Source organism: Paramormyrops kingsleyae, chromosome 4 (genome assembly GCF_048594095.1).
Source record: "Paramormyrops kingsleyae isolate MSU_618 chromosome 4, PKINGS_0.4, whole genome shotgun sequence".
Taxonomy (NCBI): Eukaryota; Metazoa; Chordata; class Actinopteri; order Osteoglossiformes; family Mormyridae; genus Paramormyrops; species Paramormyrops kingsleyae.
The window spans coordinates 46,190,927-46,214,505 of record NC_132800.1 but is presented as its reverse complement, the minus strand read 5'-3'; the positions used below and the strand labels follow the sequence as shown (position 1 = coordinate 46,214,505).

The 23,579-nt window shown below is 48.3% G+C and overlaps 30 non-coding genes and 27 pseudogenes across 30 annotated transcripts; all 57 read left to right on the top strand.

The window, feature by feature from the left end:
* Positions 1 to 204: 204 nt before the first annotated feature.
* On the top strand, positions 205 to 323 carry LOC140590326 (5S ribosomal RNA; annotated as a pseudogene).
* Positions 324 to 620: 297 nt separating this feature from the next.
* On the top strand, positions 621 to 739 carry LOC140590407 (5S ribosomal RNA; annotated as a pseudogene).
* A 297-nt stretch (positions 740 to 1,036) lies between these two features.
* On the top strand, positions 1,037 to 1,155 carry LOC140589947 (5S ribosomal RNA). Its single transcript, XR_011991126.1, has one exon. It is a non-coding gene; the product is annotated as a 5S ribosomal RNA (ribosomal RNA).
* A 291-nt stretch (positions 1,156 to 1,446) lies between these two features.
* On the top strand, positions 1,447 to 1,555 carry LOC140590404 (5S ribosomal RNA; annotated as a pseudogene).
* A 297-nt stretch (positions 1,556 to 1,852) lies between these two features.
* Positions 1,853 to 1,971, top strand: LOC140590364 (5S ribosomal RNA; annotated as a pseudogene).
* A 297-nt stretch (positions 1,972 to 2,268) lies between these two features.
* On the top strand, positions 2,269 to 2,387 carry LOC140590221 (5S ribosomal RNA; annotated as a pseudogene).
* A 291-nt stretch (positions 2,388 to 2,678) lies between these two features.
* LOC140589668 (5S ribosomal RNA) lies at positions 2,679 to 2,797 on the top strand. The gene has a single exon (XR_011990847.1). It is a non-coding gene; the product is annotated as a 5S ribosomal RNA (ribosomal RNA).
* Positions 2,798 to 3,094: 297 nt separating this feature from the next.
* LOC140590181 (5S ribosomal RNA) lies at positions 3,095 to 3,213 on the top strand (annotated as a pseudogene).
* Positions 3,214 to 3,504: 291 nt separating this feature from the next.
* Positions 3,505 to 3,623, top strand: LOC140590208 (5S ribosomal RNA; annotated as a pseudogene).
* A 297-nt stretch (positions 3,624 to 3,920) lies between these two features.
* LOC140590036 (5S ribosomal RNA) lies at positions 3,921 to 4,039 on the top strand. Its single transcript, XR_011991215.1, has one exon. It is a non-coding gene; the product is annotated as a 5S ribosomal RNA (ribosomal RNA).
* A 297-nt stretch (positions 4,040 to 4,336) lies between these two features.
* Positions 4,337 to 4,455, top strand: LOC140589843 (5S ribosomal RNA). The gene has a single exon (XR_011991022.1). It is a non-coding gene; the product is annotated as a 5S ribosomal RNA (ribosomal RNA).
* A 297-nt stretch (positions 4,456 to 4,752) lies between these two features.
* Positions 4,753 to 4,871, top strand: LOC140590314 (5S ribosomal RNA; annotated as a pseudogene).
* A 297-nt stretch (positions 4,872 to 5,168) lies between these two features.
* On the top strand, positions 5,169 to 5,287 carry LOC140590023 (5S ribosomal RNA). The gene has a single exon (XR_011991202.1). It is a non-coding gene; the product is annotated as a 5S ribosomal RNA (ribosomal RNA).
* A 297-nt stretch (positions 5,288 to 5,584) lies between these two features.
* Positions 5,585 to 5,703, top strand: LOC140590131 (5S ribosomal RNA; annotated as a pseudogene).
* A 297-nt stretch (positions 5,704 to 6,000) lies between these two features.
* LOC140589667 (5S ribosomal RNA) lies at positions 6,001 to 6,119 on the top strand. The gene has a single exon (XR_011990846.1). It is a non-coding gene; the product is annotated as a 5S ribosomal RNA (ribosomal RNA).
* A 297-nt stretch (positions 6,120 to 6,416) lies between these two features.
* Positions 6,417 to 6,535, top strand: LOC140589818 (5S ribosomal RNA). Its single transcript, XR_011990997.1, has one exon. It is a non-coding gene; the product is annotated as a 5S ribosomal RNA (ribosomal RNA).
* A 297-nt stretch (positions 6,536 to 6,832) lies between these two features.
* On the top strand, positions 6,833 to 6,951 carry LOC140590268 (5S ribosomal RNA; annotated as a pseudogene).
* A 291-nt stretch (positions 6,952 to 7,242) lies between these two features.
* On the top strand, positions 7,243 to 7,351 carry LOC140590403 (5S ribosomal RNA; annotated as a pseudogene).
* A 297-nt stretch (positions 7,352 to 7,648) lies between these two features.
* On the top strand, positions 7,649 to 7,767 carry LOC140590243 (5S ribosomal RNA; annotated as a pseudogene).
* A 297-nt stretch (positions 7,768 to 8,064) lies between these two features.
* Positions 8,065 to 8,183, top strand: LOC140590271 (5S ribosomal RNA; annotated as a pseudogene).
* Positions 8,184 to 8,480: 297 nt separating this feature from the next.
* LOC140589817 (5S ribosomal RNA) lies at positions 8,481 to 8,599 on the top strand. The gene has a single exon (XR_011990995.1). It is a non-coding gene; the product is annotated as a 5S ribosomal RNA (ribosomal RNA).
* Positions 8,600 to 8,896: 297 nt separating this feature from the next.
* On the top strand, positions 8,897 to 9,015 carry LOC140589665 (5S ribosomal RNA). The gene has a single exon (XR_011990844.1). It is a non-coding gene; the product is annotated as a 5S ribosomal RNA (ribosomal RNA).
* Positions 9,016 to 9,310: 295 nt separating this feature from the next.
* LOC140590259 (5S ribosomal RNA) lies at positions 9,311 to 9,429 on the top strand (annotated as a pseudogene).
* Positions 9,430 to 9,726: 297 nt separating this feature from the next.
* Positions 9,727 to 9,845, top strand: LOC140589463 (5S ribosomal RNA). The gene has a single exon (XR_011990642.1). It is a non-coding gene; the product is annotated as a 5S ribosomal RNA (ribosomal RNA).
* A 297-nt stretch (positions 9,846 to 10,142) lies between these two features.
* On the top strand, positions 10,143 to 10,261 carry LOC140590109 (5S ribosomal RNA; annotated as a pseudogene).
* Positions 10,262 to 10,558: 297 nt separating this feature from the next.
* Positions 10,559 to 10,677, top strand: LOC140590177 (5S ribosomal RNA; annotated as a pseudogene).
* Positions 10,678 to 10,974: 297 nt separating this feature from the next.
* LOC140589136 (5S ribosomal RNA) lies at positions 10,975 to 11,093 on the top strand. Its single transcript, XR_011990313.1, has one exon. It is a non-coding gene; the product is annotated as a 5S ribosomal RNA (ribosomal RNA).
* Positions 11,094 to 11,390: 297 nt separating this feature from the next.
* LOC140589816 (5S ribosomal RNA) lies at positions 11,391 to 11,509 on the top strand. The gene has a single exon (XR_011990994.1). It is a non-coding gene; the product is annotated as a 5S ribosomal RNA (ribosomal RNA).
* Positions 11,510 to 11,806: 297 nt separating this feature from the next.
* Positions 11,807 to 11,925, top strand: LOC140590142 (5S ribosomal RNA; annotated as a pseudogene).
* Positions 11,926 to 12,222: 297 nt separating this feature from the next.
* Positions 12,223 to 12,341, top strand: LOC140590303 (5S ribosomal RNA; annotated as a pseudogene).
* Positions 12,342 to 12,638: 297 nt separating this feature from the next.
* On the top strand, positions 12,639 to 12,757 carry LOC140589815 (5S ribosomal RNA). The gene has a single exon (XR_011990993.1). It is a non-coding gene; the product is annotated as a 5S ribosomal RNA (ribosomal RNA).
* Positions 12,758 to 13,054: 297 nt separating this feature from the next.
* On the top strand, positions 13,055 to 13,173 carry LOC140589814 (5S ribosomal RNA). Its single transcript, XR_011990992.1, has one exon. It is a non-coding gene; the product is annotated as a 5S ribosomal RNA (ribosomal RNA).
* Positions 13,174 to 13,470: 297 nt separating this feature from the next.
* Positions 13,471 to 13,589, top strand: LOC140590084 (5S ribosomal RNA; annotated as a pseudogene).
* A 297-nt stretch (positions 13,590 to 13,886) lies between these two features.
* LOC140590125 (5S ribosomal RNA) lies at positions 13,887 to 14,005 on the top strand (annotated as a pseudogene).
* A 297-nt stretch (positions 14,006 to 14,302) lies between these two features.
* LOC140590318 (5S ribosomal RNA) lies at positions 14,303 to 14,421 on the top strand (annotated as a pseudogene).
* A 291-nt stretch (positions 14,422 to 14,712) lies between these two features.
* On the top strand, positions 14,713 to 14,831 carry LOC140589812 (5S ribosomal RNA). Its single transcript, XR_011990991.1, has one exon. It is a non-coding gene; the product is annotated as a 5S ribosomal RNA (ribosomal RNA).
* Positions 14,832 to 15,128: 297 nt separating this feature from the next.
* Positions 15,129 to 15,247, top strand: LOC140590075 (5S ribosomal RNA; annotated as a pseudogene).
* Positions 15,248 to 15,538: 291 nt separating this feature from the next.
* On the top strand, positions 15,539 to 15,657 carry LOC140590232 (5S ribosomal RNA; annotated as a pseudogene).
* A 297-nt stretch (positions 15,658 to 15,954) lies between these two features.
* Positions 15,955 to 16,073, top strand: LOC140589135 (5S ribosomal RNA). Its single transcript, XR_011990312.1, has one exon. It is a non-coding gene; the product is annotated as a 5S ribosomal RNA (ribosomal RNA).
* A 291-nt stretch (positions 16,074 to 16,364) lies between these two features.
* Positions 16,365 to 16,473, top strand: LOC140590402 (5S ribosomal RNA; annotated as a pseudogene).
* Positions 16,474 to 16,770: 297 nt separating this feature from the next.
* On the top strand, positions 16,771 to 16,889 carry LOC140590377 (5S ribosomal RNA; annotated as a pseudogene).
* A 297-nt stretch (positions 16,890 to 17,186) lies between these two features.
* LOC140590193 (5S ribosomal RNA) lies at positions 17,187 to 17,305 on the top strand (annotated as a pseudogene).
* A 297-nt stretch (positions 17,306 to 17,602) lies between these two features.
* LOC140589613 (5S ribosomal RNA) lies at positions 17,603 to 17,721 on the top strand. The gene has a single exon (XR_011990792.1). It is a non-coding gene; the product is annotated as a 5S ribosomal RNA (ribosomal RNA).
* A 297-nt stretch (positions 17,722 to 18,018) lies between these two features.
* On the top strand, positions 18,019 to 18,137 carry LOC140590502 (5S ribosomal RNA). Its single transcript, XR_011991334.1, has one exon. It is a non-coding gene; the product is annotated as a 5S ribosomal RNA (ribosomal RNA).
* Positions 18,138 to 18,434: 297 nt separating this feature from the next.
* Positions 18,435 to 18,553, top strand: LOC140589902 (5S ribosomal RNA). The gene has a single exon (XR_011991081.1). It is a non-coding gene; the product is annotated as a 5S ribosomal RNA (ribosomal RNA).
* A 297-nt stretch (positions 18,554 to 18,850) lies between these two features.
* LOC140590501 (5S ribosomal RNA) lies at positions 18,851 to 18,969 on the top strand. The gene has a single exon (XR_011991333.1). It is a non-coding gene; the product is annotated as a 5S ribosomal RNA (ribosomal RNA).
* A 297-nt stretch (positions 18,970 to 19,266) lies between these two features.
* Positions 19,267 to 19,385, top strand: LOC140590500 (5S ribosomal RNA). Its single transcript, XR_011991332.1, has one exon. It is a non-coding gene; the product is annotated as a 5S ribosomal RNA (ribosomal RNA).
* Positions 19,386 to 19,682: 297 nt separating this feature from the next.
* LOC140590499 (5S ribosomal RNA) lies at positions 19,683 to 19,801 on the top strand. The gene has a single exon (XR_011991331.1). It is a non-coding gene; the product is annotated as a 5S ribosomal RNA (ribosomal RNA).
* A 297-nt stretch (positions 19,802 to 20,098) lies between these two features.
* Positions 20,099 to 20,217, top strand: LOC140589502 (5S ribosomal RNA). Its single transcript, XR_011990681.1, has one exon. It is a non-coding gene; the product is annotated as a 5S ribosomal RNA (ribosomal RNA).
* Positions 20,218 to 20,514: 297 nt separating this feature from the next.
* Positions 20,515 to 20,633, top strand: LOC140589593 (5S ribosomal RNA). The gene has a single exon (XR_011990772.1). It is a non-coding gene; the product is annotated as a 5S ribosomal RNA (ribosomal RNA).
* Positions 20,634 to 20,930: 297 nt separating this feature from the next.
* Positions 20,931 to 21,049, top strand: LOC140590497 (5S ribosomal RNA). Its single transcript, XR_011991329.1, has one exon. It is a non-coding gene; the product is annotated as a 5S ribosomal RNA (ribosomal RNA).
* A 297-nt stretch (positions 21,050 to 21,346) lies between these two features.
* On the top strand, positions 21,347 to 21,465 carry LOC140590132 (5S ribosomal RNA; annotated as a pseudogene).
* A 297-nt stretch (positions 21,466 to 21,762) lies between these two features.
* On the top strand, positions 21,763 to 21,881 carry LOC140589501 (5S ribosomal RNA). Its single transcript, XR_011990680.1, has one exon. It is a non-coding gene; the product is annotated as a 5S ribosomal RNA (ribosomal RNA).
* Positions 21,882 to 22,178: 297 nt separating this feature from the next.
* On the top strand, positions 22,179 to 22,297 carry LOC140589499 (5S ribosomal RNA). Its single transcript, XR_011990678.1, has one exon. It is a non-coding gene; the product is annotated as a 5S ribosomal RNA (ribosomal RNA).
* Positions 22,298 to 22,594: 297 nt separating this feature from the next.
* Positions 22,595 to 22,713, top strand: LOC140590496 (5S ribosomal RNA). The gene has a single exon (XR_011991328.1). It is a non-coding gene; the product is annotated as a 5S ribosomal RNA (ribosomal RNA).
* Positions 22,714 to 23,010: 297 nt separating this feature from the next.
* On the top strand, positions 23,011 to 23,129 carry LOC140590495 (5S ribosomal RNA). Its single transcript, XR_011991327.1, has one exon. It is a non-coding gene; the product is annotated as a 5S ribosomal RNA (ribosomal RNA).
* A 297-nt stretch (positions 23,130 to 23,426) lies between these two features.
* On the top strand, positions 23,427 to 23,545 carry LOC140590494 (5S ribosomal RNA). The gene has a single exon (XR_011991326.1). It is a non-coding gene; the product is annotated as a 5S ribosomal RNA (ribosomal RNA).
* Positions 23,546 to 23,579: the final 34 nt, after the last annotated feature.

The window sequence follows — 23,579 nt, the reverse complement described above, 5'->3', positions numbered from 1 at the left end:
TATTTGTACAAGGACGGTAGCCCACTTTTGCAGAAAGTACTCGTAGCAATCGAATACAACTCATCGCTTTCTTCCTCATTTTAAGAACGACTTTCTCAAAGACATCTTGACATCAATGCCGCATCGACGTCTGCTCTTCTCTCGGTGCGACTCTCAATAAACCCTCAACTGAAAACAAAAGGGCTGATTCTGGCAGCTTCCCTCGCTTCCGGCCATACCGATCCGACTGCGCCCGATCTCATCTGATCTCGGAAGCTAAGTGGGGCCGGACTTGGTTAGTACTTGTTTGGGAGACTGCCTGGGATTACCAAGTGCCGTAAGCTATTTCTTACTTTCACTTTATCCAGAGGGCCCTGCGTCTTGCCACGAATTGAATGATGTCACTCCCCTTTCATTTCACAAATTACCTTTATTTGTACAACGACGGCAGTCCCCGCCCACTTTTGCAGAAAGTACTCGTAGCAATCGTATACAACTCACCGCTTTCTTCCTCATTTTAATAACGACTTTCTCAAAGACATCCTGACATCAATGCCGCACCGACGTCTGCTCTTCTCTTGGTGCGTCTCTCAATAAACCCTCAACTGAAAACAAAAGGGCTGATTCTGGCCGCTTCCCTCGCTTACAGCCATACCATTCCGACTGCGCCCAATCTCGTCTGATCTCGGAAACTAAGCGGGGCCGGGGTTGGTTAGTACTTGGTTGGGAGACTGCCTGGGATTACCAAGTGCCGTAAGCTTTTTCTTAATTTCACTTTATCCAGAGGGCCCAGCGTCTTGCTACGAATGTAAAGCTGTCACTCCCCTATCATTTCACAAAGTATCTTTATTTGTACAACGACGGCAGTCCCCGCCCACTTTTGCAGAAAGTACTCGTAGCAATCGCATACAACTCACCGCTTTCTTCCTCATTTTAATAAAGTCTTTCTCAAAGACATCTTGACATCAATGCCGCATCGACGTCTGCTCTTCTCTCGGTGCGACTCTCAATAAACCCTCAACTGAAAACAAAAGGGCTGATTCTGGCCGCTTCCCTCGGTTACGGCCATACTGTTCCGACTGCGCCCGATCTCGTCTGATCTCGGAAGCTAAGCGGGGCCGGGCTTGGTTAGTACTTGATTGGGAGACTGCCTGGGAATACCAAGTGCCGTAAGCTTTTTCTTAGTTTCACCTTATCCAGAGGGCCCTGCGTCTTGCCACGAATTGAAAGATGTCACTCCCTTTTCATTTCACAAATTACCTTTATTTGTACAACGACGGTAGCCCACTTTTGCAGAAAGTACTCGTAGCAATCGAATACAACTCATCGCTTTCTTCCTCATTTTAAGAACGACTTTCTCAAAGACATCTTGACATCAATGCCGCATCGACGTCTGCTCTTCTCTCGGTGCGACTCTCAATAAACCCTCAACTGAAAACAAAAGGGCTGATTCTGGCCGCTTCCCTCACTTACGGCCATACCGTTTCGACTGCGCCCGATCTCGGAAGCTAAGCGGGGCCGGGCTTGGTTAGTACTTGGTTGGGAGACTGCCTGGGATTACCAAGTGCCGTAAGCTTTTTCTTACTTTCACTTTATCCAGAGGGCCCTGCGTCTTGCCACGAATGTAAAGATATCACTCCCCTTTCATTTCACGAATTGCCTTTATTTGTACAACGACGGCAGTCCCAGCCCACTTTTGCAGAAAGTACTCGTAGCAATCGTATACAACTCACCGCTTTCTTCCTCACTTTAATAACGACTTTCTCAAAGACATCTTGACATCAATGCCGCATCGACGTCTGCTCTTCTCTCGGTGCGACTCTCAATAAACCCTCAACTGAAAACAAGAGGGCTGATTCTGGCCGCTTCCCTCGCTTACGGCCATACCGTTCCGACTGCGCCCGATCTCGTCTGATCTCGGAAGCTAAGTGGGGCCGGGTTTGGTTAATACTTGTTTGGGAGACTGCCTGGGATTACCAAGTGCCATAAGCTTTTTCTTACTTTCACTTTATCCAGAGGGCCCTGCGTCTTGCCACGAATTGAATGATGTCACTCCCCTTTCATTTCACAAATTACCTTTATTTGTACAACGACGGCAGTCCCCGCCCACTTTTGCAGAAAGTACTCGTAGCAATCGTATACAACTCACCGCTTTCTTCCTCATTTTAATAACGACTTTCTGAAAGACATCTTGACATCAATGTCGCATCGACGTCTGCTCTTCTCTCGGTGCGACTCTCAATAAACCCTCAACTGAAATGAAAAGGGCTGATTCTGGCCGCTCCCCTTGCTTACGGCCATACCGTTCCGACTGCGCCCGATCTCGTCTGATCTCGGAAGCTAAGCGGGGCCGGGCTTGCTTACTACTTGGTTGGGAGACTGCCTGGGATTACCAAGTGCCGTAAGCTTTTTCTTTCTTTCACCTTATCCAGAGGGCCCTGCGTCTTGCCACGAATGTAAAGATGTCACTCCCCTTTCATTTCACAAATTACCTTTATTTGTACAAGGACGGTAGCCCACTTTTGCAGAAAGTACTCGTAGCAATCGAATACAACTCATCGCTTTCTTCCTCATTTTAAGAACGACTTTCTCAAAGACATCTTGACATTAATGCTGCATCGACGTCTGCTCTTCTCTCGGTGCGACTCTCAATAAACCCTCAACTGAAAACAAAAGGGCTGATTCTGGCCGCTTCCCTCGCTTACGGCCATACCGTTCCGACTGCGCCCGATCTCGTCTGATCTCGGAAGCTAAGCGGGGCTGGGCTTGGTTAGTACTTGGTTGGGAGACTGCCTGGGATTACCAAGTGCCGTAAGCTTTTTCTTAATTTCACCTTATCCAGAGGGCCCTGCGTCTTGCCACGAATGTAAAGATGTCACTCCCCTTTCATTTCACAAATTACCTTTATTTGTACAACGACGGCAGTCCCCGCCCACTTTTGCAGAAAGTACTCATAGCAATCGTATACAACTCACCGCTTTCTTCCTCATTTTAATAACGACTTTCTGAAAGACATCTTGACATCAATGTCGCATCGACGTCTGCTCTTCTCTCGGTGCGACTCTCAATAAACCCTCAACTGAAGAGAAAAGGGCTGATTCTGGCCACTACCCTTGCTTACGGCCATACCGTTCCGACTGCGCCCGATCTCGTCTGATCTCGGAAGCTAAGCGGGGCCGGGCTTGGTTACTACTTGGTTGGGAGACTGCCTGGGATTACCAAGTGCCGTAAACTTTTTCTTTCTTTCTCCTTATCCAGAGGGCCCTGCGTCTTGCCACGAATGTAAAGATGTCACTCCCCTTTCATTTCACAAATTACCTTTATTTGTACAAGGACGGTAGCCCACTTTTGCAGAAAGTACTCGTAGCAATCGAATACAACTCACCGCTTTCTTCCTCATTTTAAGAACGACTTTCTCAAAGACATCTTGACATCAATGGCGAATTGACGTCTGCTCTTCTCTCAGTGCGACGCTCAATAAACCCTCAACTGAAAACAAAAGGGCTGATTCTGACCGCTTCCCTCGCTTACGGCCATACCGTTCCGACTGCGCCCGATCTCATCTGATCTCGGAAGCGAAGCGGGGCCGGGCTTTGTTAGTACTTGGTTGGGAGACTGCCTGGGATTGCCAAGTGCCGTAAGCTTTTTCTTACTTTCACTTTATCAAGAGGGCCCTGCATCTTGCAACGAATTGAAAGATGTCACTCCCCTTTCATTTCACAAATTACCTTTATTTGTACAACGACGGCAGTCCCCGCCCACTTTTGCAGAAAGTACTCGTAGCAATCGTATACAACTCACCGCTTTCTTCCTCATTTTAATAATGACTTTCTCAAAGACATCTTGACATCAATGCCGCATCGAAGTCTGCTCTTCTCTCGGTGCGACTCTCAATAAACCCTCAACTGAAAACAAAAGGGCTGATTCTGGCCGCTTCCCTCGCTTACGGCCATACCTTTCCGACTGCGCCCGATCTCGTCTGATCTCGGAAGCTAAGTGGGGCCGGGCTTGGTTAGTACTTGGTTGGGAGACTGCCTGGGATTACCAAGTGCCGTAAGCTTTTTCTTACTTTCACTTTATCCAGAGGGCCCTGCGTCTTGCCACGAATGTAAAGATGTCACTCCCCTATCATTTCACAAAGTATCTTTATTTGTACAACGACGGCAGTCCCCGCCCACTTTTGCAGAAAGTACTCATAGCAATCGTATACAACTCACCGCTTTCTTCCTCATTTTAATAACGACTTTCTCAAAGACATCTTGACATTAATGCTGCATCGACGTCTGCTCTTCTCTCGGTGCGACTCTCAATAAACCCTCAACTGAAAACAAAAGGGCTGATTCTGGCCGCTTCCCTCGCTTACGGCCATACCGTTCCGACTGCGCCCGATCTCGTCTGATCTCGGAAGCTATGCGGGGCCGGGCTTGGTTAGTACCTGGTTGGGAGACTGCCTGGGAATACCAAGTGCCGTAAGCTTTTTCTTAGTTTCACCTTATCCAGAGGGCCCTGCGTCTTGCCATGAATTGAAAGATGTCACTCCCTTTTCATTTCTCAAATTACCTTTATTTGTACAATGACGGCAGTCCCAGCCCACTTTTGCAGAAAGTACTCGTAGCAATCGTATACAATTCACCGCTTTCTTCCTCATTTTAAGAACGACTTTCTCAAAGACATCTTGACATCAATGCCGCATTGACGTCTGCTCTTCTCTCGGTGCGACTCTCAATAAACCCTCAACTGAAAAAAAAAGGCCTGATTCTGGCCGCTTCCCTCGCTTACGGCCATACCGTTCCGACTGCGCCTGATCTCGTCTGATCTCGGAAGCTAAGTGGGGCCGGGCTTGGTTAGTACTTGGTTGGGAGACTGCCTGGGATTACCAAGTGACGTAAACTTTTTCTTACTTTCACTTTTTCCAGAGGGCCCTGCGTCTTGCCACGAATTGAACGATGTCACTCCCCTTTCATTTCACAAATTACCTTTATTTGTACAACGACGGCAGTCCCAGCCCACTTTTGCAGAAAGTACTCGTAGCCATCGTATACAACTCACCGCTTTCTTCCTCATTTTAAGAACGACTTTCTCAAAGACATCTTGACATCAATGCCGCATCGACGTCTGCTCTTCTCTCGGTGCGACTCTCAATAAACCCTCAAATGAAAACAAAAGGGCTGATTCTGGCCGCTTCCCTCGCTTACGGCCATACCGTTCCGACTGCGCCCGATCTCGTCTGATCTCGGAAGCTAAGCGGGGCCGGGCTTGGTTAGTACTTGGTTGGGAGACTGCCTGGGATTACCAAGTGCCGTAAACTTTTTCTTACTTTCACTTTATCCCGAGGGCCCAGCGTCTTGCTACGAATGTAAAGCTGTCACTCCCCTATCATTTCACAAAGTATCTTTATTTGTACAACGACGGCAGTCCCCGCCCACTTTTGCAGAAAGTACTCGTAGCAATCGTATACAACTCACCGCTTTCTTCCTCATTTTAATAACAACTTTCTCAAAGACATCTTGACATCAATGCCGCATCGACGTCTGCTCTTCTCTTGGTGCGACTCTCAATAAACCCTCAACTGAAAACAAAAGGGTTGATTCTGGCCGCTTCCCTCGCTTACGGCCATACCGTTCCGACTGCGCCCGATCTCGTCTGATCTCGGAAGCTAAGCGGGGCCGGGCTTGGTTAGTACTTGTTTGGGAGACTGCCTGGGATTACCATGTGCCGTAAGCTTTTTCTTACTTTCACTTTATCCAGAGGGCCCTGCGTCTTGCCACGAATTGAAAGATGTCACTCCCCTTTCAGTTCACAAATTACCTTTATTTGTACAACGATGGCAGTCCACGCCCACTTTTTCAGAAAGTACTCATAGCAATCGTATACAACTCACCGCTTTCTTCCTCATTTTAAGAACGACTTTCTCAAAGACATCTTGACATCAATGCCGCATCGACGTCTGCTCTTCTCTCGGTGCGACTCTCAATAAACCCTCAACTGAAAACAAAAGGGCTGATTCTGGCCCCTTCCCTCGCTTACGGCCATACCGTTCCGACTGCGCCCGATCTCGTCTGATCTCGGAAGCTAAGCGGGGCTGGGCTTGGTTAGTACTTGGTTGGGAGACTGCCTGGGATTACCAAGTGCCGTAAGCTTTTTCTTACTTTCACCTTATCCAGAGGGCCCTGCGTCTTGCCACGAATGTAAAGATGTCACTCCCCTTTCATTTCACAAATTACCTTTATTTGTACAACGACGGCAGTCCCCGACCACTTTTGCAGAAAGTACTCATAGCAATCGTATACAACTCACCGCTTTCTTCCTCATTTTAATAACGACTTTCTCAAAGACATCTTGACATCAATGCCGCATCGAAGTCTGCTCTTCTCTCGGTGCGACTCTCAATAAACCCTCAACTGAAAACAAAAGGGCTGATTCTGGCCGTTTCCCTCGCTTACGGCCATACCGTTCCGACTGCGCCCGATCTCGTCTGATCTCGGAAGCTAAGCGGGGCCGGGCTTGGTTAGTACTTGGTTGGGAGACTGCCTGGGATTACCAAGTGCCGTAAGCTTTTTCTTAATTTCACTTTATCCAGAGGGCCCTGCGTCTTGCCACGAATGTAAAGATATCACTCCCCTTTCATTTCACGAATTGCCTTTATTTGTACAACGACGGCAGTCCCAGCCCACTTTTGCAGAAAGTACTCGTAGCAATCGTATACAACTCACCGCTTTCTTCCTCATTTTAATAACGACTTTCTGAAAGACATCTTGACATCAATGTCGCATCGACGTCTGCTCTTCTCTCGGTGCGACTCTCAATAAACCCTCAACTGAAATGAAAAGGGCTGATTCTGGCCGCTCCCCTTGCTTACGGCCATACCGTTCCGACTGCGCCCGATCTCGTCTGATCTCGGAAGCTAAGCGGGGCCGGACTTGCTTACTACTTGGTTGGGAGACTGCCTGGGATTACCAAGTGCCGTAAGCTTTTTCTTAGTTTCACCTTATCCAGAGGGCCCTGCGTCTTGCCACGAATGTAAAATTGTCACTCCCCTTTCATTTCACAAATTACCTTTATTTGTACAAGGACGGTAGCCCACTTTTGCAGAAAGTACTCGTAGCAATCGAATACAACTCATCGCTTTCTTCCTCATTTTAAGAACGACTTTCTCAAAGACATCTTGACATCAATGCCGCATCGACGTCTGCTCTTCTCTCGGTGCGACTCTCAATAAACCCTCAACTGAAAACAAAAGGGCTGATTCTGGCCGCTTCCCTCACTTACGGCCATACCGTTTCGACTGCGCCCGATCTCGGAAGCTAAGCGGGGCCGGGCTTGGTTAGTACTTGGTTGGGAGACTGCCTGGGATTACCAAGTGCCGTAAGCTTTTTCTTACTTTCACTTTATCCAGAGGGCCCTGCGTCTTGCCACGAATGTAAAGATATCACTCCCCTTTCCTTTCACGAATTGCCTTTATTTGTACAACGACGGCAGTCCCAGCCCACTTTTGCAGAAAGTACTCGTAGCAATCGTATACAACTCACCGCTTTCTTCCTCACTTTAATAACGACTTTCTCAAAGACATCTTGACATCAATGCCGCATCGACGTCTGCTCTTCTCTCGGTGCGACTCTCAATAAACCCTCAACTGAAAACAAGAGGGCTGATTCTGGCAGCTTCCCTCGCTTACGGCCATACCGTTCCGACTGCGCCCGATCTCGTCTGATCTCGGAAGCTAAGTGGGGCCGGGCTTGGTTAGTACTTGTTTGGGAGACTGCCTGGGATTACCAAGTGCCATAAGCTATTTCTTACTTTCACTTTATCCAGAGGGCCCTGCGTCTTGCCACGAATGTAAAGATGTCACTCCCCTTTCATTTCACAAATTACCTTTATTTGTACAAAGACGGCAGTCCCAGCCCACTTTTGCAGAAAGTACTCGTAGCAATCGTATACAACTCACCGCTTTCTTCCTCATTTTAATAACGACTTTCTCAAAGACATCTTGACATCAATGGCGAATCGACGTCTGCTCTTCTCTCGGTGCGACTCTCAATAAACCCTCAACTGAAAACAAAAGGGCTGATTCTGGCAGCTTCCCTCGCTTACGGCCATACCGTTCCGACTGCGCGCGATCTCGTCTGGTCTCGGAAGCTAAGCGGGGCCGGGCTTTGTTAGTACTTGGTTAGGAGACTGCCTGGGATTACCAAGTGCCGTAAGCTTTTTCTTACTTTCACTTTATCCAGAGGGCCCTGCGTCTTGCCACGAATTGAATGATGTCACTCCCCTTTCATTTCACAAATTACCTTTATTTGTACAAAGACGGCAGTCCCAGCCCAGTTTTGCAGAAAGTACTCATAGCAATCGTATACAACTCACCGCTTTCTTCCTCATTTTAATAACGACTTTCTCAAAGACATCTTGACATCAATGCCGCATCGACGTCTGCTCTTCTCTTGGTGCGACTCTCAATAAACCCTCAACTGAAAACAAAAGGGTTGATTCTGGCCGCTTCCCTCGCTTACGGCCATACCGTTCCGACTGCGCCCGATCTCGTCTGATCTCGGAAGCTAAGCGGGGCCGGGCTTGGTTAGTACTTGGTTGGGAGACTGCCTGGGATTACCAAGTGCCGTAAGCTTTTTCTTACTTTCACTTTATCCAGAGGGCCCTGCGTCTTGCCACGAATTGAAAGATGTCACTCCCCTTTCATTTCACAAATTACCTTTATTTGTACAACGACGGCAGTCCACGCCCACTTTTTCAGAAAGTACTCATAGCAATCGTATACAACTCACCGCTTTCTTCCTCATTTTAAGAACGACTTTCTCAAAGACATCTTGACATCAATGCCGCATCGACGTCTGCTCTTCTCTCGGTGCGACTCTCAATAAACCCTCAACTGAAAACAAAAGGGCTGTTTCTGGCCACTTCCCTCGCTTACGGCCATACCGTTCCGACTGCGCCCGATCTCGTCTGATCTCGGAAGCTAAGCGGGGCTGGGCTTGGTTAGTACTTGGTTGGGAGACTGCCTGGGATTACCAAGTGCCGTAAGCTTTTTCTTAATTTCACCTTATCCAGAGGGCCCTGCGTCTTGCCACGAATGTAAAGATGTCACTCCCCTTTCATTTCACAAATTACCTTTATTTGTACAACGACGGCAGTCCCCGCCCACTTTTGCAGAAAGTACTCATAGCAATCGTATACAACTCACCGCTTTCTTCCTCATTTTAATAACGACTTTCTGAAAGACATCTTGACATCAATGCCGCATCGACGTCTGCTCTTCTCTCGGTGCGACTCAATAAACCCTCAACTGAAAACAAAAGGGCTGATTCTGGCCACTTCCCTCGCTTATGGCCATACCGTTCCGACTGCGCCCGATCTCGTCTGATCTCGAAAGCTAAGCGGGGCCGGGCTTGGTTAGTACTTGGTTGGGAGACTGCTTGGGATTACGAAGTGCCGTAAGCTTTTTCTTACTTTCACTCTATCCCGAGGGCCCAGCGTCTTGCTACGAATGTAAAGCTGTCACTCCCCTATCATTTCACAAAGTATCTTTATTTGTACAACGACGGCAGTCCCCGCCCACTTTTGCAGAAAGTACTCGTAGCAATCGCACACAACTCACCGCTTTCTTCCTCATTTTAATAAAGTCTTTCTCAAAGACATCTTGACATCAATGCCGCATCGACGTCTGCTCTTCTCTCGGTGCGACTCTCAATAAACCCTCAACTGAAAACAAAAGGGCTGATTCTGGCCACTTCCCTCGCTTACGGCCATACTATTCCGACTGCGCCCGATCTCGTCTGATCTCGGAAGCTAAGCGGGGCCGGGCTTGGTTAGTACTTGGTTGGGAGACTGCCTGGGAATACCAAGTGCCGTAAGCTTTTTCTTAGTTTCACCTTATCCAGAGGGCCCTGCGTCTTGCCACGAATTGAAAGATGTCACTCCCTTTTCATTTCACAAATTACCTTTATTTGTACAACGACGGCAGTCCCAGCCCACTTTTGCAGAAAGTACTCGTAGCAATCGTATACAACTCACCGCTTTCTTCCTCATTTTAAGAACGACTTTCTCAAAGACATCTTGACATCAATGCCGCATCGACGTCTGCTCTTCTCTCGGTGCGACTCTCAATAAACCCTCAACTGAAAACAAAAGGCCTGATTCTGGCCGCTTCCCTCGCTTACGGCCATACCGTTCCGACTGCGCCCGATCTCGTCTGATCTCGGAAGCTAAGCGGGGCCGGGCTTGGTTAGTACTTGGTTGGGAGACTGCCTGGGATTACCAAGTGCCGTAGACTTTTTCTTACTTTCACTTTTTCCAGAGGGCCCTGCGTCTTGCCACGAATTGAACGATGTCACTCCCCTTTCATTTCACAAATTACCTTTATTTGTACAACGACGGCAGTCCCAGCCCACTTTTGCAGAAAGTACTCGTAGCAATCGTATACAACTCACCGCTTTCTTCCTCATTTTAATAACGACTTTCTCAAAGACATCTTGACATCAATGCCGCAGCGACGTCTGCTCTTCTCTCGGTGTGACTCTCAATAAACCCTCAACTGAAAACAAAAGGGCTGATTCTGGCCGCTTCCCTCGCTTACGGCCATACCGTTCTGACTGCGCCCGATCTCGTCTGATCTCGGAAGCTAAGCGGGGCCGGGCTTGGTTAGTACTTGGTTGGGAGACTGCTTGGGATTACGAAGTGCCGTAAGCTTTTTCTTAGTTTCACTCTATCCCGAGGGCCCAGCGTCTTGCTACGAATGTAAAGCTGTCACTCCCCTATCATTTCACAAAGTATCTTTATTTGTACAACGACGGCAGTCCCCGCCCACTTTTGCAGAAAGTACTCGTAGCAATCGTATACAACTCACCGCTTTCTTCCTCATTTTAATAAAGACTTTCTCAAAGACATCTTGACATCAATGCCGCATCAACGTCTGCTCTTCTCTCGGTGCGACTCTCAATAAACCCTCAACTGAAAACAAAAGGCCTGATTCTGGCCGCTTCCCTAGCTTACGGCCATACCGTTCCGACTGCGCCCGATCTCGTCTGATCTCGGAAGCTAAGCGGTGCCGGGCTTGGTTAGTACTTGGTTGGGAGACTGCCTGGGAATACCAAGTGCCGTAAGCTTTTTCTTACTTTCACTTTATCCAGAGGGCCCTGCGTCTTGCCACGAATGTAAAGATGTCACTACCCTTTCATTTCACAAATTACCTTTATTTGTACAAAGACGGCAGTCCCAGCCCACTTTTGCAGAAAGTACTCGTAGCAATCGTATACAACTCACCGATTTCTTCCTCATTTTAATAACGACTTTCTCAAAGACATCTTGACATCAATGCTGCATCGACGTCTGCTCTTCTCTCGGTGCGACTCTCAATAAACCCTCAACTGAAAACAAAAGTGCTGATTCTGGCCGCTTCCCTCGCTTACGGCCATACCGTTCCGACTGCGCCCGATCTCGTCTGATCTCGGAAGCTAAGCGGGGCCGGGCTTGGTTAGTACTTGGTTGGGAGACTGCCTGGGATTACCAAGTGCCGTAAGCTGTTTCTTACTTTCAACTTATCCAGAGGGCCCTGCGTCTTGCCACGAATGTAAAGATGTCACTCCCCTTTCATTTCACAAATTACCTTTATTTGTACAACGACGGCAGTCCCAGCCCACTTTTGCAGAAAGTACTCGTAGCAATCGTATACAACTCACGGCTTTCTTCCTCATTTTAAGAACGACTTTCTCAAAGACATCTTGACATCAATGCCGCATCGACGTCTGCTCTTCTCTCGGTGCGACTCTCAATAAACCCTCAACTGAAAACAAAAGGGCTGATTCTGGCTGCTTCCCTCGCTTACGGCCATACCGTTCCGACTGCGCCCGATCTCGTTTGATCTCGGAAGCTAAGCGGGGCCGGGCTTGGTTAGTACTTGGTTGGGAGACTGCCTGGGATTACCAAATGCCGTAAGCTGTTTCTTAATTTCAACTTATCCAGAGGGCCCTGCGTCTTGCCACGAATGTAAAGATGTCACTCCCCTTTCATTTCACAAATTACCTTTATTTGTACAACGACGGCAGTCCCAGCCCACTTTTGCAGAAAGTACTCGTAGCAATCGTATACAACTCACGGCTTTCTTCCTCATTTTAAGAACGACTTTCTCAAAGACATCTTGACATCAATGCCGCATCGACGTCTGCTCTTCTCTCGGTGCGACTCTCAATTAACCCTCAACTGAAAACAAAAGGGCTGATTCTGGCCGCTTCCCTTGCTTGCGGCCATACCGTTCCGACTGCGCCCGATCTTGTCTGATCTCGGAAGCTAAGCGGGGCCGGGATTGGTTAGTACTTGGTTGGGAGACTGCCTGGGATTACCAAGTGCCGTAAGCTTTTTCTTACTTTCACTTTATCCAGAGGGCCCTGCGTCTTGCCACGAATGTAAAGATGTTACTCCCCTTTCATTTCACAAATTAACTTTATTTGTACAACGACGGCAGTCCCCGCCCACTTTTGCAGAAAGTACTCGTAGCAATCGTATTCAACTCACCGCTTTCTTCCTCATTTTAATAACGACTTTCTCAAAGACATCTTGACATCAATGCCGCATCGACGTCTGCTCTTCTCTCGGTGCGACTCTCAATAAACCCTCAACTGAAAACAAAAGTGCTGATTCTGGCCGTTTCCCTCGCTTACGGCCATACCGTTCCGACTGCGCCCGATCTCGTCTGATCTCGGAAGCTAAGCGGGGCCGGGCTTGGTTAGTACTTGGTTGGGAGACTGCCTGGGATTACCAAGTGCCGTAAGCTTTTTCTTACTTTCACCTTATCCAGAGGGCCCTGCGTCTTGCCACGAATGTAAAGATGTCACTACCCTTTCATTTCACAAATTACCTTTATTTGTACAAAGACGGCAGTCCCAGCCCACTTTTGCAGAAAGTACTCGTAGCAATCGTATACAACTCACCGCTTTCTTCCTCATTTTAAGAACGACTTTCTCAAAGACATCTTGACATCAATGCCGCATCGACGTCTGCTCTTCTCTCGGTGCGACTCTCAAGTAACCCTCAACTGAAAACAAAAGTGCTGATTCTGGCGGCTTCCGTCGCTTACGGCCATACCGTTCCGACTGCGCCCGATCTCGTCTGATCTCGGAAGCTAAGCGGGGCCGGGCTTGGTTAGTACTTGGTTGGGAGACTGCCTGGGATTACCAAGTGCCGTAAGCTTTTTCTTACTTTCACCTTATCCAGAGGGCCCTGCGTCTTGCCACGAATGTAAAGATGTCACTACCCTTTCATTTCACAAATTACCTTTATTTGTACAAAGACGGCAGTCCCAGCCCACTTTTGCAGAAAGTACTCGTAGCAATCGTATACAACTCACCGCTTTCTTCCTCATTTTAAGAACGACTTTCTCAAAGACATCTTGACATCAATGCCGCATCGACGTCTGCTCTTCTCTCGGTGCGACTCTCAAGTAACCCTCAACTGAAAACAAAAGTGCTGATTCTGGCGGCTTCCGTCGCTTACGGCCATACCGTTCCGACTGCGCCCGATCTCCTCTGATCTTGGAAGCTAAGCGGGACCGGGCTAGGTTAGTACTTGGTTGGGAGACTGCTTGGGATTACCAAGTGCCGTAAGCTTTTTCTTACTTTCACTTTATCCCGAGGGCCCAGCGTCTTGCCACGAATGTAAAGCTGTCACTCCTCTATCATTTCACGAATTGCCTTTATTTTTACAATGACTGCAGTCCCAGCCCACTTTTGTAGAAAGTACTCGTAGCAATCGTATACAACTCACCGCTTTCTTCCTCACTTTAATAACGACTTTCTCAAAGACATCTTGATATCAATGCCGCATCGACGTCTGCTCTTCTCTCGGTGCGACTCTCAATAAACCCTCAACTGAAAAGAAAAGGCCTGATTCTGGCCGCTTCCCTCGCTTACGGCCATACTGTTCCGACTGCGCCCGATCTCGTCTGATCTCGGAAGCTAAGCGGGGCCGGGCTTGGTTAGTACTTGGTTGGGAGACTGCCTGGGATTACCAAGTACCGTAAGCTTTTTCTTACTTTCACTTTATCCAGAGGGCCCTGCGTCTTGCCACGAATGTAAAGATATCACTCCCCTTTCATTTCACGAATTGCCTTTATTTTTACAATGACTGCAGTCCCAGCCCACTTTTGTAGAAAGTACTCGTAGCAATCGTATACAACTCACCGCTTTCTTCCTCACTTTAATAACGACTTTGTCAAAGACATCTTGACATCAATGCCGCATCGACGTCTGCTCTTCTCTCGGTGTGACTCTCAATAAACCCTCAACTGAAAACAAAAGGGCTGATTCTGGCCGCTTCCCTTACTTACGGCCATACCGTTCCGACTGCGCCCGATCTCCTCTGATCTCGGAAGCTAAGCGGGGCCGGGCTTGCTTACTACTTGGTTGGGAGACTGCCTGGGATTACCAAGTGCCGTAAGCTTTTTCTTTCTTTCACCTTATCCAGAGGGCCCTGCGTCTTGCCACGAATGTAAAGATGTCACTCCCCTTTCATTTCACAAATTACCTTTATTTGTACAAGGACGGTAGCCCACTTTTGCAGAAAGTACTCGTAGCAATCGCATACAACTCACCGCTTTCTTCCTCACTTTAATAACGACTTTCTCAAAGACATCTTGACATCAATGCCGCATCGACGTCTGCTCTTCTCTCGGTGCGACTCTCAATAAACCCTCAACTGAAAACAAAAGGGTTGATTCTGGCCGATTCCCTCGCTTACGGCCATACCGTTCCGACTGCGCCCGATCTCGTCTGATCTCGGAAGCTAAGCGGGGCCGGGCTTGGTTAGTACTTGGTTGGGAGACTGCCTGGGATTACCAAGTGCCGTAAGCTTTTTCTTACTTTCACTTTATCCAGAGGGCCCTGCGTCTTGCCATGAATTGAAAGATGTCACTCCCCTTTTATTTCACGAATTGCCTTTATTTGTACAACGACGGCAGTCCACGCCCACTTTTTCAGAAAGTACTCGTAGCAATCATATACAACTCACCGCTTTCTTCCTCACTTTAATAACGACTTTCTCAAAGACATCTTGACATCAATGCCGCATCGACGTCTGCTCTTCTCTCGGTGCGACTCTCAATAAACCCTCAACTGAAAACAAAAGGGCTGATTCTGGCCACTTACCTCGCTTACGGCCATACCGTTTCGACTGCGCCCGATCTCCTCTGATCTCGGAAGCTAAGCGGGGCCGGGCTTGGTTAGTACTTGGTTGGGAGACTGCCTGGGATTACCAAGTGCCGTAAGCTTTTTCTTTCTTTCACCTTATCCAGAGGGCCCTGCGTCTTGCCACGAATGTAAAGATGTCACTCCCCTTTCATTTCACAAATTACCTTTATTTGTACAAGGACGGTAGCCCACTTTTGCAGAAAGTACTCGTAGCAATCGTATACAACTCACCGCTTTCTTCCTCATTTTAATAACGACTTTCTCAAAGACATCTTGACATCAATGCCGCAGCGACGTCTGCTCTTCTCTCGGTGTGACTCTCAATAAACCCTCAACTGAAAACAAAAGGGCTGATTCTGGCCGCTTCCCTCGCTTACGGCCATACCGTTCTGACTGCGCCCGATCTCGTTTGATCTCGGAAGCTAAGCGGGGCCGGGCTTGGTTAGTACTTGGTTGGGAGACTGCTTGGGATTACGAAGTGCCGTAAGCTTTTTCTTAGTTTCACTCTATCCCGAGGGCCCAGCGTCTTGCTACGAATGTAAAGCTGTCACTCCCCTATCATTTCACAAAGTATCTTTATTTGTACAACGACGGCAGTCCCCGCCCACTTTTGCAGAAAGTACTCGTAGCAATCGTATACAACTCACCGCTTTCTTCCTCATTTTAATAAAGACTTTCTCAAAGACATCTTGACATCAATGCCGCATCGACGTCTGCTCTTCTCTCGGTGCGACTCTCAATAAACCCTCAACTGAAAACAAAAGGCCTGATTCTGGCCGCTTCCCTCGCTTACGGCCATACCGTTCCGACTGCGCCCGATCTCGTCTGATCTCGGAAGCTAAGCGGTGCCGGGCTTGGTTAGTACTTGGTTGGGAGACTGCCTGGGAATACCAAGTGCCGTAAGCTTTTTCTTACTTTCACTTTATCCAGAGGGCCCTGCGTCTTGCCACGAATGTAAAGATGTCACTCCCCTTTCATTTCACAAATTACCTTTATTTGTACAAGGACGGTAGCCCACTTTTGCAGAAAGTACTCGTAGCAATCGAATACAACTCATCGCTTTCTTCCTCATTTTAAGAACGACTTTCTCAAAGACATCTTGACATCAATGCCGCATCGACGTCTGCTCTTCTCTCGGTGCGACTCTCAATAAACCCTCAACTGAAAACAAAAGGGCTGATTCTGGCCGCTTCCCTCACTTACGGCCATACCGTTTCGACTGCGCCCGATCTCGGAAGCTAAGCGGGGCCGGGCTTGGTTAGTACTTGGTTGGGAGACTGCCTGGGATTACCAAGTGCCGTAAGCTTTTTCTTACTTTCACTTTATCCAGAGGGCCCTGCGTCTTGCCACGAATGTAAAGATATCACTCCCCTTTCATTTCACGAATTGCCTTTATTTGTACAACGACGGCAGTCCCAGCCCACTTTTGCAGAAAGTACTCGTAGCAATCGTATACAACTCACCGCTTTCTTCCTCACTTTAATAACGACTTTCTCAAAGACATCTTGACATCAATGCCGCATCGACGTCTGCTCTTCTCTCGGTGCGACTCTCAATAAACCCTCAACTGAAAACAAGAGGGCTGATTCTGGCCGCTTCCCTCGCTTACGGCCATACCGTTCCGACTGCGCCCGATCTCGTCTGATCTCAGAAGCTAAGTGGGGCCGGGCTTGGTTAATACTTGTTTGGGAGACTGCCTGGGATTACCAAGTGCCATAAGCTTTTTCTTACTTTCACTTTATCCAGAGGGCCCTGCGTCTTGCCACGAATTGAATGATGTCACTCCCCTTTCTTTTCACAAATTACCTTTATTTGTACAACGACGGCAGTCCCCGCCCACTTTTGCAGAAAGTACTCGTAGCAATCGTATACAACTCACCGCTTTCTTCCTCATTTTAATAACGACTTTCTGAAAGACATCTTGACATCAATGTCGCATCGACGTCTGCTCTTCTCTCGGTGCGACTCTCAATAAACCCTCAACTGAAATGAAAAGGGCTGATTCTGGCCGCTCCCCTTGCTTACGGCCATACCGTTCCGACTGCGCCCGATCTCGTCTGATCTCGGAAGCTAAGCGGGGCCGGGCTTGCTTACTACTTGGTTGGGAGACTGCCTGGGATTACCAAGTGCCGTAAGCCTTTTCTTTCTTTCACCTTATCCAGAGGGCCCTGCGTCTTGCCACGAATGTAAAGATGTCACTCCCCTTTCATTTCACAAATTACCTTTATTTGTACAACGACGGCAGTCCCCGCCCACTTTTGCAGAAAGTACTCGTAGCAATCGTATACAACTCACCGATTTCTTCCTCATTTTAATAACGACTTTCTCAAAGACATCTTGACATCAATGCCGCATCGACGTCTGCTCTTCTCTCGGTGCGACTCTCAATAAACCCTCAACTGAAAACAAAAGTGCTGATTCTGGCCGCTTCCCTCGCTTACGGCCATACCGTTCCGACTGCGCCCGATCTCGTCTGATCTCGGAAGCTAAGCGGGGCCGGGCTTGGTTAGTACTTGGTTGGCAGACTGCCTGGGAATACCAAGTGCCGTAAGCTTTTTCTTAGTTTCACCTTATCCAGAGGGCCCTGCGTCTTGCCACGAATGTAAAGATGTCACTACCCTTTCATTTCACAAATTACCTTTATTTGTAGAACGACAGCAGTCCCCGCCCACTTTTGCAGAAAGTACTCGTAGCAATCGTATACAACTCACCGATTTCTTCCTCATTTTAATAACGACTTTCTCAAAGACATCTTGACATCAATGCCGCATCGACGTCTGCTCTTCTCTCGGTGCGACTCTCAATAAACCCTCAACTGAAAACAAAAGTGCTGATTCTGGCCGCTTCCCTCGCTTACGGCCATACCGTTCCGACTGCGCCCGATCTCGTCTGATCTCGGAAGCTAAGCGGGGCCGGGCTTGGTTAGTACTTGGTTGGGAGACTGCCTGGGAATACCAAGTGCCGTAAGCTTTTTCTTAGTTTCACCTTATCCAGAGGGCCCTGCGTCTTGCCACGAATGTAAAGATGTCACTACCCTTTCATTTCACAAATTACCTTTATTTGTAGAACGACAGCAGTCCCCGCCCACTTTTGCAGAAAGTACTCGTAGCAATCGTATACAACTCACCGATTTCTTCCTCATTTTAATAACGACTTTCTCAAAGACATCTTGACATCAATGCCGCATCGACGTCTGCTCTTCTCTCGGTGCGACTCTCAATAAACCCTCAACTGAAAACAAAAGTGCTGATTCTGGCCGCTTCCCTCGCTTACGGCCATACCATTCCGACTGCGCCCGATCTCGTCTTATCTCGGAAGCTAAGCGGGGCCGGGCTTGGTTAGTACTTGGTTGGGAGACTGCCTGGGAATACCAAGTGCCGTAAGCTTTTTCTTAGTTTCACCTTATCCAGAGGGCCCTGCGTCTTGCCACGAATGTAAAGATGTCACTACCCTTTCATTTCACAAATTACCTTTATTTGTACAAAGACGGCAGTCCCCGCCCACTTTTGCAGAAAGTACTCGTAGCAATCGTATACAACTCACCGCTTTCTTCCTCATTTTAATAACGACTTTCTCAAAGACATCTTGACATCAATGCCGCATCGACGTCTGCTCTTCTCTCGGTGCGACTCTCAATAAACCCTCAACTGAAAACAAAAGTGCTGATTCTGGCCGCTTCCCTCGCTTACGGCCATACCGTTCCGACTGCGCCCGATCTCGTCTGATCTCGGAAGCTAAGCGGGGCCGGGCTTGGTTAGTACTTGGTTGGGAGACTGCCTGGGAATACCAAGTGCCGTAAGCTTTTTCTTAGTTTCACCTTATCCAGAGGGCCCTGCGTCTTGCCACGAATGTAAAGATGTCACTACCCTTTCATTTCACAAATTACCTTTATTTGAAGAACGACGGCAGTCCCCGCCCACTTTTGCAGAAAGTACTCGTAGCAATCGTATACAACTCACCGCTTGCTTCCTCATTTTAATAACGACTTTCTCAAAGACATCTTGACATCAATGCCGCATCGACGTCTGCTCTTCTCTCGGTGCGACTCTCAATAAACCCTCAACTGAAAACAAAAGTGCTGATTCTGGCCGCTTCCCTTGCTTACGGCCATACCGTTCCGACTGCGCCCGATCTCGTCTGATCTCGGAAGCTAAGCGGGGCCGGGCTTGGTTAGTACTTGGTTGGGAGACTGCCTGGGAATACCAAGTGCCGTAAGCTTTTTCTTAGTTTCACCTTATCCAGAGGGCCCTGCGTCTTGCCACGAATGTAAAGATGTCACTACCCTTTCATTTCACAAATTACCTTTATTTGTAGAACGACAGCAGTCCCCGCCCACTTTTGCAGAAAGTACTCGTAGCAATCGTATACAACTCACCGATTTCTTCCTCATTTTAATAACGACTTTCTCAAAGACATCTTAACATCAATGCCGCATCGACGTCTGCTCTTCTCTCGGTGCGACTCTCAATAAACCCTCAACTGAAAACAAAAGTGCTGATTCTGGCCGCTTCCCTCGCTTACGGCCATACCGTTCCGACTGCGCCCGATCTCGTCTGATCTCGGAAGCTAAGCGGGGCCGGGCTTGGTTAGTACTTGGTTGGGAGACTGCCTGGGAATACCAAGTGCCGTAAGCTTTTTCTTAGTTTCACCTTATCCAGAGGGCCCTGCGTCTTGCCACGAATGTAAAGATATCACTACCCTTTCATCTCACAAATTACCTTTATTTGTACAAAGACGGCAGTCCCCGCCCACTTTTGCAGAAAGTACTCGTAGCAATCGTATACAACTCACCGCTTTCTTCCTCATTTTAATAACGACTTTCTCAAAGACATCTTGACATCAATGCCGCATCGACGTCTGCTCTTCTCTCGGTGCGACTCTCAATAAACCCTCAACTGAAAACAAAAGTGCTGATTCTGGCCGCTTCCCTCGCTTACGGCCATACCGTTCCGACTGCGCCCGATCTCGTCTGATCTCGGAAGCTAAGCGGGGCCGGGCTTGGTTAGTACTTGTTTGGGAGACTGCCTGGGAATACCAAGTGCCGTAAGCTTTTTCTTAGTTTCACCTTATCCAGAGGGCCCTGCGTCTTGCCACGAATGTAAAGATGTCACTACCCTTTCATTTCACAAATTACCTTTATTTGTAGAACGATAGCAGTCCCCGCCCACTTTTGCAGAAAGTACTCGTAGCAATCGTATACAACTCACCACTTTCTTCCTCATTTTAATAACGACTTTCTCAAAGACATCTTGACATCAATGCCGCATCGACGTCTGCTCTTCTCTCGGTGCGACTCTCAATAAACCCTCAACTGAAAACAAAAGTGCTGATTCTGGCCGCTTCCCTCGCTTACGGCCATACCGTTCCGACTGCGCCCGATCTCGTCTGATCTCGGAAGCTAAGCGGGGCCGGGCTTGGTTAGTACTTGGTTCGGAGACTGCCTGGGAATACCAAGTGCCGTAAGCTTTTTCTTAGTTTCACCTTATCCAGAGGGCCCTGCGTCTTGCCACGAATGTAAAGATGTCACTACCCTTTCATTTCACAAATTACCTTTATTTGTACAAAGACGGCAGTCCCCGCCCACTTTTGCAGAAAGTACTCGTAGCAATCGTATACAACTCACCGATTTCTTCCTCATTTTAATAACGACTTTCTCAAAGACATCTTGACATCAATGCCGCATCGACGTCTGCTCTTCTCTCGGTGCGACTCTCAATAAACCCTCAACTGAAAACAAAAGTGCTGATTCTGGCCGCTTCCCTCGCTTACGGCCATACCGTTCCGACTGCGCCCGATCTCGTCTGATCTCGGAAGCTAAGCGGGGCCGGGCTTGGTTAGTACTTGGTTGGGAGACTGCCTGGGAATACCAAGTGCCGTAAGCTTTTTCTTAGTTTCACCTTATCCAGAGGGCCCTGCGTCTTGCCACGAATGTAAAGATGTCACTACCCTTTCATTTCACAAATTACCTTTATTTGTAGAACGACAGCAGTCCCCGCCCACTTTTGCAGAAAGTACTCGTAGCAATCGTATACAACTCACCGATTTCTTCCTCATTTTAATAACGACTTTCTCAAAGACATCTTGACAACAATGCCGCATCGACGTCTGCTCTTCTCTCGGTGCGACTCTCAATAAACCCTCAACTGAAAACAAAAGTGCTGATTCTGGCCGCTTCCCTCGCTTACGGCCATACCATTCCGACTGCGCCCGATCTCGTCTTATCTCGGAAGCTAAGAGGGGCCGGGCTTGGTTAGTACTTGGTTGGGAGACTGCCTGGGAATACCAAGTGCCGTAAGCTTTTTCTTAGTTTCACCTTATCCAGAGGGCCCTGCGTCTTGCCACGAATGTAAAGATGTCACTACCCTTTCATTTCACAAATTACCTTTATTTGTACAAAGACGGCAGTCCCCGCCCACTTTTGCAGAAAGTACTCGTAGCAATCGTATACAACTCACCGATTTCATCCTCATTTTAATAACGACTTTCTCAAAGACATCTTGACATCAATGCCGCATCGACGTCTGCTCTTCTCTCGGTGCGACTCTCAATAAACCCTCAACTGAAAACAAAAGTGCTGATTCTGGCCGCTTCCCTCGCTTACGGCCATACCGTTCCGACTGCGCCCGATCTCGTCTGATCTCGGAAGCTAAGCGGGGCCGGGCTTGGTTAGTACTTGTTTGGGAGACTGCCTGGGAATACCAAGTGCCGTAAGCTTTTTCTTAGTTTCACCTTATCCAGAGGGCCCTGCGTCTTGCCACGAATGTAAAGATGTCACTACCCTTTCATTTCACAAATTACCTTTATTTGTACAAAGACGGCAGTCCCCGCCCACTTTTGCAGAAAGTACTCGTAGCAATCGTATACAACTCACCGATTTCTTCCTCATTTTAATAACGACTTTCTCAAAGACATCTTGACATCAATGCCGCATCGACGTCTGCTCTTCTCTCGGTGCGACTCTCAATAAACCCTCAACTGAAAACAAAAGTGCTGATTCTGGCCGCTTCCCTCGCTTACGGCCATACCGTTCCGACTGCGCCCGATCTCGTCTGATCTCGGAAGCTAAGCGGGGCCGGGCTTGGTTAGTACTTGTTTGGGAGACTGCCTGGGAATACCAAGTGCCGTAAGCTTTTTCTTAGTTTCACCTTATCCAGAGGGCCCTGCGTCTTGCCACGAATGTAAAGATGTCACTACCCTTTCATTTCACAAATTACCTTTATTTGTACAAAGACGGCAGTCCCCGCCCACTTTTGCAGAAAGTACTCGTAGCAATCGTATACAACTCACCGCTTTCTTCCTCATTTTAATAACGACTTTCTCAAAGACATCTTGACATCAATGCCGCATCGACGTCTGCTCTTCTCTCGGTGCGACTCTCAATAAACCCTCAACTGAAAACAAAAGTGCTGATTCTGGCCGCTTCCCTCGCTTACGGCCATACCGTTCCGACTGCGCCCGATCTCGTCTGATCTCGGAAGCTAAGCGGGGCCGGGCTTGGTTAGTACTTGGTTGGGAGACTGCCTGGGAATACCAAGTGCCGTAAGCTTTTTCTTAGTTTCACCTTATCCAGAGGGCCCTGCGTCTTGCCACGAATGTAAGGATGTCACTACCCTTTCATTTCACAAATTACCTTTATTTGTACAAAGACGGCAGTCCCCGCCCACTTTTGCAGAAAGTACTCGTAGCAATCGTATACAACTCACCGATTTCGTCCTCATTTTAATAACGACTTTCTCAAAGACATCTTGACATCAGTGCCGCATCGACGTCTGCTCTTCTCTCGGTGCGACTCTCAATAAACCCTCAACTGAAAACAAAAGTGCTGATTCTGGCCGCTTCCCTTGCTTACGGCCATACCGTTCCGACTGCGCCCGATCTCGTCTGATCTCGGAAGCTAAGCGGGGCCGGGCTTGGTTAGTACTTGGTTGGGAGACTGCCTGGGAATACCAAGTGCCGTAAGCTTTTTCTTAGTTTCACCTTATCCAGAGGGCCCTGCGTCTTGCCACGAATGTAAAGATGTCACTACCCTTTCATTTCACAAATTACCTTTATTTGTACAAAGACGGCAGTCCCCGCCCACTTTTGCAGAAAGTACTCGTAGCAATCGTATACAACTCACCGATTTCTTCCTCATTTTAATAACGACTTTCTCAAAGACATCTTGACATCAGTGCCGCATCGACGTCTGCTCTTCTCTCGGTGCGACTCTCAATAAACCCTCAACTGAAAACAAAAGTGCTGATTCTGGCCGCTTCCCTCGCTTACGGCCATACCGTTCCGACTGCGCCCGATCTCGTCTGATCTCGGAAGCTAAGCGGGGCCGGGCTTGGTTAGTACTTGGTTGGGAGACTGCCTGGGAATACCAAGTGCCGTAAGCTTTTTCTTAGTTTCACCTTATCCAGAGGGCCCTGC